General features: G+C 52.1%; 1 pseudogene; it reads right to left on the reverse strand.

The window, feature by feature from the left end:
• Positions 1-4,148: 4,148 nt before the first annotated feature.
• On the reverse strand, positions 4,149-10,627 carry LOC130159847 (olfactory receptor 14C36-like; annotated as a pseudogene).
• Between the last annotated feature and the right edge of the window lie 442 nt (positions 10,628-11,069).

An 11,069-nucleotide genomic window follows, 5' to 3' on the forward strand; every position in this document is an offset into this window, starting at 1 on the left:
GGCCTGCATGGGTACAGAAGTGGATGGGTATAAAAACATCTGGATGGTCGATCTCTGAAATAAGTGATGAGTGCATGGTTCTCTGCCTGGAGGCACCCAGCTCGCAGCGTCCTGCTGGGGTCTGTCCTGCCACCTGCCCTGTTGAGCCTGGTTTGTATGACCTGGAGGAGATGAGAGGGGTATTTTTCATAGCATTTGTAGATGACGCCACATTCAAGACAGCAGACACTGCGCTGAAGGAATGGTTGCCAACGTAAAGGACAGACATGCTGCAGGGGTGTTTGAAAAGATACTTAAAGGTGTCCAATAATAAAAAAAGATTCCAAAGTCTTTTCCCTAGAGTGGACTAAGCCCCTGCACTGAGTGAGGCTGGGGGCTGTGTCGCTGGGTAGTAGCTCTGTGGGAAAGGCTTTGGTGGTCCTGGGGTGTCATAATGCAAAGCATGAGCTGTCAGGAAAAGCAGCCAACAGAATCCTGTGCTACGCAGAGACAGTCCAAATGATTATTGCTTGTCTGCTCATCACATTATACAATAGATCCAGCACATCTAGAATCCAGGATACCAGAGACATTGGTAAACTGGACTCAGATCTCTGGAGGCCCACCACAATGGTCAGAGGTGGAGCACTTGCAGCATCACAATTTAAGACAGCTGGCTTTGTCACGGCTGGAGAAAGGAAGATCTTGGGGGAACATGCGTCAGCATGGCACTGGTCCCAGGAAGACACAGTCAGGCTCATGTCCATGCTGCAAGGAAAATGGACCTGAGACAATGGGCTGAAAGCAGACATGGTCAGAGGACATCAACTGAGAAACTCTTCCAATGTGACAACAGCCAAATGCTGGAATTGGTTTCCCAGAGATTGTGTGCTTCCTCTTTCCCAGAAAGGGACCAATATGCATTTAGGTAAAGCCTTGACAAATGGGGTCTGGCCCTGCTCTGTGCAGGACATTGGTCAAGAATCCTGCAAAGGTCCCTGCCAGCCTGAAGGATGCTGTCCCTTCTTCCCAAAACTGTTCTCCAATTAGGGAAAGCACTCACCTGCTCCCTGGGCACTGAAGAAACTCACAGCAGGTGCGGGGCTGCTTCACAGGTGCCCAAAAGGTGTCACCTTCCCTCAGCCCATCCCTTCCCTGATACAAGCTCTTCTCTGGTACTCTCCTCACGTCATGCAACAAGAACAGCCTAACCTGTCAATCCCCATTGACCATGCTTTTCTTGCTGTATATCTCTTCCATATTTTCAAGATGCTTGCTGTGGGAATTGTCCACCTTGGGTACCAACTCCATAAAGCACACCATTCTCTCTCATTCACCGTATTTTCCTACTATTCCTCAACATCACCACCACAGTGAGTGACCACCACCTCAATACCCCCACGTACTTCTTCCTCCTCAACCTCTCCCTCCTCGACCTGGGCTCCATCTCAACCACTCTTTGCAAAGCCATGGCCAACCCCTTGTGGGACACCAGGGACATCTCCTATGCAGGTTGCGCTACACAGCTCTTTTTCTTTTTATATCAGCAGAGTATTGTCTCCTCACCATCGTGGCCTATGACTGCTACGTGGCCATCTGCCAGCCCCTGCACTACGGGACCCTGCTGGGCAGCAGACCTTGTGTCCACATGGCAGCAGCTGCCTGGGGCACTGGGTTTCTCAATGCTCCGCTGACACGGCCAATACACTGTCACTGCCGCTCTGCCAAGGCAATGCTGTGGGACAGTTCTTCTGTGAAATCTCCCAGATCGTCAAGCTCTCCTGCTCACGGGCCTACCTCAGGAAGCTGGGCTTCTTCTTTTTAGTGCTTGTACAGGATTTGGTTATTTTCTTTACATTGTGCTTTCCTACATGCACATCTTCAAGGCTGTGCTGAGGAACAACTCTGAACAGGAACGGAACAAATTCCACGTGCCTCCCTCACCTGTCTGTGGTCTCCCTCTTTCTCAGCACTGCCATGTTTGCCCACCTGAAACCCCCCTCCATGTCTTCCCCATCTCTGAATCTGGTGGTGTCAGTCCTGTACTCGGTGGTGCCTCCAGTAGCGAACCCCCTCATCTACAGCATGAGGAACCAGGAGCTCAAGGATGCACTGAAGAAGCTGATACAGTCAGTAATCTCTCAGCAGCAATAAACTCTCCATATATATTCACAAAGGATTTACACATCATCTTTGAAACATCCTGTGGGTTTAGTGGATTTCTCTGTGACAGTCCTGTTTCTCCTACAATACATCTCTTCATACACTTAATATACTCAAATGCAGGAACCCTGCCTGTCTGACCCAGAGGCCTTTGTAGCATTTCTGTGAGTATGATGGGCCTGTGTTGAGCCTTCCCGTGTGGGTGCCCAGTGCCCATGGGAATGGTGGGTGACCAAGAGGGATGTGCCTGGGACCATCTCCCTGGGCTTTCAGGCACCGCTGCCCTGCACAGCAGCACCGCCTGCTCAGGGCCATGGCTGAGGCCACATCCCTGGGCAAGAGCAGGTGTCTCTGTGGATGCCCCAGCTGGGGCAAGCTGCTGTGTCCCTGGTGCAGCAGGAGGTGCCTGGGGAGCCCCCAGGCCAGCAGTCTGGTGCTGGGGACAGCGACTGGCCCAGAGGGGCTGCCAGTAGTGGGCAATCAGGGTCTGTGTGAGAGAAGAGCAGCAGACAGAGGCGGACACTGGCCTCTGTCCCCTCATGCCATGGTTGGTGCCAGCCCCCAGGGCTGACTGGCAGGATGAGACCCCTCTCTGATCACCAGCATCTGCTGTGCCTTTCAGAGAGGCTGGGTCTTTGGGATGAGTGCCCAGAGCTCTGCAGCCCCCTTTGGGTGGGCAATTGCATGGGGCCAGCCCAGTGTGGGCTGCTGTGTCTGCCTGGGCTGGGGAGAGGGCAGGGGAGGGGGGTAGAGCTGGGGGTGGGCTGGTCTTGAAAGGTCCTGGGTGAGGCAAACACGGGTGTAGGGCTCAGCTGTGTGAGTGTGCAGGGTGGGGGCACAGAGCAGGGTGGTCCTTCTGCAGACTCAGGGGTCATGGTGAACAAACCATGGCACCAAAGGAGCGGGACTGAGGTGCCTGCACTGTGCCATGTTCCCTGGACACTTAGCAGGAGCTGCTGCAGGGAAATTTTCCCCACGAATTCCCAAAACTGCTCATTTCCATGTCTGGTCATACACCCAAGACCCAGTGAGGGATCTTTCCTACGTGGTCACCTCTGTCTTCCTCTATGACTCAGTGACACATAAATCCATCACCAGTTTTAAATAAGATGACAACCAGTTTCCCACTGCCACTTGTTACACCAAGTCCTACAGCTCTTGCCACAGTTGGTGTCTTACCCAAGCCCACCGAAGGACACCTCCAGCCACATCATGTCCTCATGGACTTGTTCTGACAAATACTGAGACAGGGCATTGACTGAGATCCCGCCAACTGGCCTGGGTCCAATGCTCAAGTCTATCACTCAAATAATGTCACAAAACCCCCAAAATCTCTCTCAGCTTCTCCTTGTTCAAAATATGATCCAGGCCTCAACCATCCTTCTGGCTTCTGCAGGATTTGTTCCAATCTGTCAGGGTCTTTCTGGTGCTGGGGAGCTGCTTTCTGGGGGCAGCATTTGTGATGTGGTCTGCTGGTGGGTTAACCTTGGCCATGGGGCAGCCAGCCCCTCAGCTGCTCATCCTCTTGCTTGACTCAACTAGATAAATAGAGAAAATCAACCAGCAATGCTCCTGGGTAAGGATAAAGACAGGGGGATAGTAACCGATCCCCGTTAAGGCCAAAGATGTGTTGTCTTCCTATAGACCAATGTCATTTTGTGACAATTAAAACCAGTTTGGATTGTGAGGAATAACGACCAACACATGAATGACCATTCCCCTCACAGTTTCTCCCAGGACCAAATTACTCCATTGCTCCCAATTCATCTACACACCCACAGCCATGGAGGCACTAGGGGGATAGTGAAGAGGGGGTTGATGGTACAGAACGTCTCTGCTGCTCCTTCCTCCTCACACTTCTGTCCTTCTCCAGCATAGGTCCTCTCCATAGACCCGACCATCTTTGTAGTCAAAGGCAATGTGTTGTTCATTTCTTTGTGTCTAACTTCTCTTGATACTCAGAGAATGAGAGACGAGAGAAGATTGGAAGAGTCTCTGGACATCTTCTATTTCAAGACGCAGCTGAGACAGGTCAGCTTGAGCAAGTTAATCGTGGCCTTGTCTAGGTGGTTTTGGAATATCTCCATGGATGGACATTCCACAAACGCTCCTGGCAAGTAGATCCAGTGATTGATCACCTGCAAAGTCAAAAAGTGTTTTCTTAGGATCTTGTGAAATTTTATATACATTTGTAAGAATCTCACAAGGCTTTTGTTCTCCAGACTGAAGAGGCACAGATCTGTCTCCCTTTCTTCCTGGGAAAGATGCTCCAGTCTCTTCAAACAATTTGATGGCCCGTTGCAACTCTTGCTTTAGTAGGTCAACAACATTCTTGCCCTGGGAAGCCCATCCTGGACACAGCACTGCAGACGTGGCCTCAGCAATGCTAAGATGAGGGAAGGGTCACCTCCATCCATCAGCCAGCAATGCTTTTCCTAATGCAGCCACCACAGCTGTTGGCGTTTGCCATGAAGGTGCATTAATCATTCATTCTCATCTGCTTGTCCTCTGGCACCCAAAGGTCCTTCTCTGCAGAGCTGCTCTCTGGCTGCCCTGCCACCAGCAGGATAGCCACAGGAGGGCTGGATCACAGCCTGGCCTCCCCAAGGAACTTGCTCAGAACCAGCACCAGCAGCAGCAGAAGCTAGTCATTCTTGGAGATGAGCTTCACCTCTGGCACAGGCAGCACGGTGCTACTAAGACACCTGGGAGAGCAAAGCCCTCTCCTGCCAGGGCTGCACAGCCCACGCCTGTTGCCCTCTGGCCTTGGCCACTGCAGCCTTTGCTCTCATGCTGGGAACCTCCTTCCTCCTTCTGCTGCCCCCTGCCATCCCCTCCAGCATCCTCTGCTGGGAAGCAAACCCTTCCCACACAAGGGCTCCCATCCCTGGGTACCCGGTTTCTGTGTGACAAGCCTGCCCTTGTCCCTGGTGCCACACCTGAGGTGCTGCAGCCCACATGGGCCCCAGAGCCCACCGCCTGGGCGTGGGCAGCAGGAGTCCCCTGTGCCACCACAGAGCTGTGACATCAGTGCCATAAGTCCTAGAGTAGGGGCACGACAGCTCCCACGGCTTTGGTGGTGGATGGAGACACAAGGTCTGTAGGGGCGACCTACAGGAAAGATGAGAGTGGGGGATGCTCTGTGTGATGTCAGGGCAGCTCAGATACATGGGGCTCTGGTATTGGACAGGCAAAGAGGTTGAGTGAGAGCTTGTGTGTGGATCAAAGGAGAGACCAGAAAGAATGACACAGTGGTAGGAATTAGTTGTGGTTTGACCCTGGCCAGCACCTAATCACCCAGAATCAGTTGCTCAGTGACCCCTTACATGCTCAGCATGATGGCGGAGAGGCTCCAAAGAAAATTCACAGGTCAGAAAAGAGACAGTTCAACAGGAGAAGCAAAAGCTGTGTGTGCAAGCAAAGCAACATGTAATTCACTCACTCCATGCCATGGGCAGGCAGGGTTTCAGTCATTTCAGAAGAGCAGGGCTTCTGCACATCTATCAGTGACATGGGAAGATAAACACCATTACCATGAAAGTCCTCTTTTCATCCTGCTTTCCTTGTGCTGTTATTATGAGCACAATGTCCCATGATATGCAATAGCCCTTTGGACATTTGGGGTCAGTTGTCCCAGCTTCTTGCGTCCCCCCAGTCTCTTGAGCAGAGGCAGAGTGCAAAAAAGAGAAAGCCATGGCAACTACTCTGCAGCAGTAGCCAAAACACTGGTGTGTGGGCAGCGCTGTCTTAGGAAGAGACACAAAGCACAGCGCCAGAAGGGCTGCTGTGAAGAACATGCACTCCATGCCAGCCAGAGCCAGGACAGAGTTACAGGTCATACGGTCAGGCTGAGGAATGGACAATGTCTTCTTCACATGCTCCGAGGCAATCTGTGGATGACAGGGTCTGGCTTTTCTGGAGGAAGCAGTCTCCTTGGTATTCACTGCACAGGTAAGCAAGGATGCCAAGAGTCCAGGGCCTTGTGGGCAAGTTCCCCATGCCCAACAGCCCATCCAGTCTGATGCCTGCCTGGAACTGGGACACCCCAAAGAGGAAGAGCTGCTCAGGGATGTGAAGACCAGTGCCAGCCTTGGTTGTAGTGAGTGTGAAGTTGTGGTGACCCTGATCCCCAGTCATGTGCGGAAAGAGATCAGTAGAGCACAGACCTGAGACAGGAGGGAATGAGAACCTGGCCTGTTGAGGGCCCTGGCAGGTGATATCCCATGGGGGCAGGACCCTGAGGGTATCCCTGTGCCTTCCTGGCCCTGATCAGATTAAGTGGGGCCTCCACCCAAAGCTTTGTCCATGGCTCCAGGAGTTCACTAAAGCCAGGCAGGAGTTTCAGGTCCAGCATCATCTACGCTGTATGTGTGTGGGTCTCTAGGCACAACCATAGACAAAGTCTTGCCTGTCCATGGACCTTGTCAAATCGAAAATATTCAGGCTCACATCCCAGTTTGATTCTTGATGGGGTGGCCAATGAAAGGACTTTATGGCCCTCAAAGTCTTAGGGTCTTTCTACTTCCTTTCTTCTCATCCCTATATCAGTTGATGGGAAGAGGGGAAGGAAGAGCAGGTCAGGCTTCAGGGTGTCACGGACTGAAAGGGGGGAGAAAAAACTCTTACCTTCAGCTCTTTCCCAAAAGCCTAAAATCTTCCATAGAACTGGAAAGCACTGACATTCTTCCACGACCCCCACTTTTAGCAAAGAAGTTGAGAGTTCCCAAGCAGAGGATTTGTTCCCATTCTGTTTACAGCTTCAAGCACCCCATGATGTGGAGGTTGGTCATTGCATTATCTCCTGCCAAGAACATTCTTATTTCCACACCTGAGGATTGCCTATCACATTCCTGCCAGGCACCACAGCTCCAAGACTGGCTTCATCCTCCTGACCACCTCCCCGTTGGGACTGGCAGGTCACTAGGAGGCTCCCAAGGCCTTCCCTTGTGCAGGCAGAACAAGGGCCTTGCCCTCAGTTCCCCCTCCCAGGAAAGTGTTCCAGCCCCTGAGCATCTCAGTGACTCTTCACTGAACTCACTCCCAGTCATACACATCTTCCTTGCTGTCTCGAGGCACTGAGACACTTCTTGCCTCAGTCGCTCCCCAGTCAAGGCCCAAAAATGAACACAGCAGTCTACACATGGTGTAATGGGCGATGAGCATGGGGACACCATCACTTCCCTCACTCTCTTGGCAAGGCACCTCTTCATACGCTCCAGGACACTGCTGGCTGCCTCTGCTACCAGGTCACAGGGGGGGATTGTGTTTTGCCTTCTGTCCCCCAGCAGCGCCAGGGCCTTTTCTGCACAGACACTGCCCAGCCAGGCAGGTCCCAGGCCCTGCAGCTGCAGGGTGTTAGTCCATCCGAGGGAGGTGCAGGCCCTGCCCTTGGTCCTTCCTGCATCTGTGCAGCTCCTGACAGGGCAGCCACCCCACCTGCCAGGTTTTCCCTGGATGGCATCCCTAGGGCACAGGAATGGGCCTCCGAGTTCAGGGCCATCACCAGACCTGGTGCCAGTGGCCTCCACTGGGCCATGTGTACAGCTCCTAAACCGCACAGGGCACAGGAGAGTCCCCTGTGCTGCCCACAATGCCCCAGTATGTCCCAGTGGCCTCCAGGTGGGGTGTGAGCCCTTCCCCACTGCTCTCTCAGCCTGACCATCCCACTGGTGTTTTACCCATCTCTTTCCATACGCACCCAGAGTGTCATGGCCTCACTGGGGCAGAACACTGAGGGAGACCATGGGCGGAGTTTTGCTGAAGCTGAGGGAAATGACATCCACTGTGGAGCTCCTCACACACAACTGCAGGCTGTCAGGTTGGCTAGGTGTGATTTACCCTTGGGAAATCCACCTGGACAGTTACCCTCTCAGGTGCCAGGAATGTCACCCAGGAGGACTCTAAGTGGTGGCACACCCCTCGCCAGTGGGGGTTTGTGCAGCCTCTGGTTCCCCGAGTTGCACTTATGGACTCCTTCCAAGACATCGCAACAATGCTTGTCCTTCCTCACAAGTAACTTCTGTCAATTCATGGAGCTTTCAAAAGGGATATTTCAAAGAAATATTAATTTTATAACAGAACTTCACCACCATTATTATTACAGATATACCACATCCTTAATTTATCTCATCCTCCTTATATTTGTACCTGACAAGGAGGCAGTGTCGACTTCTGTACTCCTGCATTAGTAGTTCCTGAGACCCGATTGCTCTCCTAATACCATACCCCTTCAACACCCTCCTTGTGCCCCATGACCTGACAACAGAAAAGCAGTCTTTTTTCTTTCAGATTTATCAAATGTATTTCGCACAAGCCATTTGAGAGGAGAAACAATCTCCACATGAACTCCTTGGGTTGCGTTGACACAATTTATGTATGATCTTCTACCTCTATGGCGTTTTTTCAGGTTGGACAGACCTCTGGAGATCATTGAGTCCACTCCTCCAACTGAGGCAGGGTGAGCTAGACCAGCTTTCTCAGCAGCTTGTCTAGGTAGGCTTGCGATATCATAGAAGCATAGAAACAGAGAATTGTTTAGGTTGGAAAAGACCTTAAAGATCATCAAATCCAAAAGTAATCTCAGGACAGCCAATTCCATCACTAAATCATGTCCCAAAGCAGTGTGCCTGTGTATTTCTGAAACATCTCCAGGGCTGGTGATTCCACCAGCTCCCTGGGCAGCCTGTTCCAATGCTTGACCACCCTTGCAGTGAAGATGTTTTGCCTCATATCCAATCTAAACCTCTCCTGGTGTAACTTGAGGCTGTTGCCTCTTGTCCTGTCATTTGTTATGTGAGAGAAGAGACCTACCCCCACCCATCTACAACTGACTTTCAACTACTTATAGAGAGCAGTAAGATCCCCCTGAGCCTCCTCTTCTCCATACTAAACCACACAAGTCCCCTCAGCTGCTCCTCAACAGACCAGGGCTCCAGACCCTTCACCACCTTTGTTGCCCTTCCCTGGACGTACTCCAGCACCTGAAAGTTTCTCTTGAAGTGAGTAGCCCAAAATGGAAAAACAATGTTCAACATGTGGCTTCAGCAGTGTTGAGTACAGGGGGTTGATCACTGCCCTGGTCCTACTGGCCACACTGTCTCTCATACCAGCCAGGATGATATTGGCCTTCTTGGCCACCTGGGCACATAGATGGCTCATGCTCAACCATCTGTCAGCCTGCACCCTCAGGGCACTTTCCCACCAGGCAGCATTCCAGAAACTCTCCCCCGAGCCTGTAGCGTTGTGTGGGGTTGTTGTGACCCAGGTGCAGAACTGGCACTTCTCCTGGTTGAACTTCATACAATTGCACACACACAAATGATCCAACATGTGCAGATCCCTCTGCAGAACCTTCCTGCCCTCAAGGACATCAGCACTCCCACCCAACTTAATGTTGTATGCAAACTCACTGAGGGTGCACTCAATCCCCCTGGCCGGATCATTGATTAAAGTTCTGGAGCAGGACTGGCCCCAGCACTGAGCCCTGGGGAACACCACTCCTTATGGGCTGTCACCTGGATGTCACTCCATTTACTACCACTCCTGGGGCTTGGCTGTCCAGCCAGCTCTAACCCAGCGTGGAGAACACCCATCGAAGCCATGAGCAGCCAGGTTCTGCAGGAGAATGCTGTGGGAGACGGTGTCAAAGGCTTTTTTAAGGTCCAGGTAGACAGCATCCGCAGCCTTTTCATCATCATCAGCGCAGGCCAACTTTACAATCCTCGCAGGCACATGTGCAAAGAGCTCTGGGTCAAACAGGCTGGGTTCATGTCTTTGAGTAATGGCAGTGGATGCTGCCATACGGGGACAAAGAGGCTTGTCACAGATAGAAAAATAAATGCACAGGAGTTTCCAGAGGTAACTTGGAAATTACTTGTGAAGAGCCATGGGTAGCTTATGGCTGCTGAGAGACATCTGACTGCATCAGCTTCTTTACTGCATTCTTCAGCTCCTGGTTCCTCATGCTGTAGATGAGGGGGTTCACTGCTGGAGGCACCACCGAGTACAGGACTGACATTACTGGATTGAGGGATGGGAAGGAGACTGAGATGGGCTTCCGTTAGGCAAAGGTGGCAGTGCTGAGTAAGAGGGAGACCACGGCCAGGTGGGGGAGGCACGTGGAAAAGGCTTTGTGCCGTCCCTGCTCAGAGGGGATCCTCAGCACAGCCCTGAAGATCTGCACGTAGGACAGCACAATGAAAACAAAACAGCCAAATGCTACTAAGAAACTAACCACAAGAAGCCCAAGTTCCCTGAAGTAGGCCCGTGAGCAGGAGAGCTTGAGGATCTGTGGGATTTCACAGAAGAACTGGTCCAGGGCATTGCCGTGGCAGAATGGCAGTGAAAGTGTATTGGCCATGTGCAGTAAAGCGTAGAGAACATCACTGCCATAGAGAGCTACTGCCATGTGGACACAAGGTCTGCTGCCCAGCAGGGTCCCGTAGTGCAGGGGTTGGCAGATGGCCACGTAGCGGTCATACGCCATGATGGTGAGGAGAAAATATTCTGCTGAAAGGAAAAATACAAAGAGAAAGGCTTGGGCAGCACATTCTGAGTAGGTGATGATCCTGATGTCCCAGAGTGTGTTGGCCATGGCTTTGGGGAGAGTGGTGGAGATGGAGCCCAGGTCAAGGAGGGAGAGGTTGAGGAGGAAGGAGTACATGGGGGTGTGGAGGTGGTGGTTACACGCTACTAGCAGTGATGATGAGGCCATTGGAAACGAGGGTAGCCAGGTAGATGCCCAGCAACAGCCAGAAGGTCAAGAGCTGCATCTCCCGCGTGTCTGCCAATGCCAGGAGAAGGAACTGGGTGATGGAGCTGCTGTTGAACATCTGCTGCTTCTGAACATGGGGACCTGTTCAAGGAGGAAAGACAGGGACAATTTAGGAGAGACTTCTCTGAGCCAAGTGAAAGCCTTTCTCCTAGAT

The sequence above is a fragment of the Falco biarmicus genome, chromosome 16 (assembly GCF_023638135.1).
Source record: "Falco biarmicus isolate bFalBia1 chromosome 16, bFalBia1.pri, whole genome shotgun sequence".
NCBI lineage: Eukaryota > Metazoa > Chordata > Aves > Falconiformes > Falconidae > Falco > Falco biarmicus.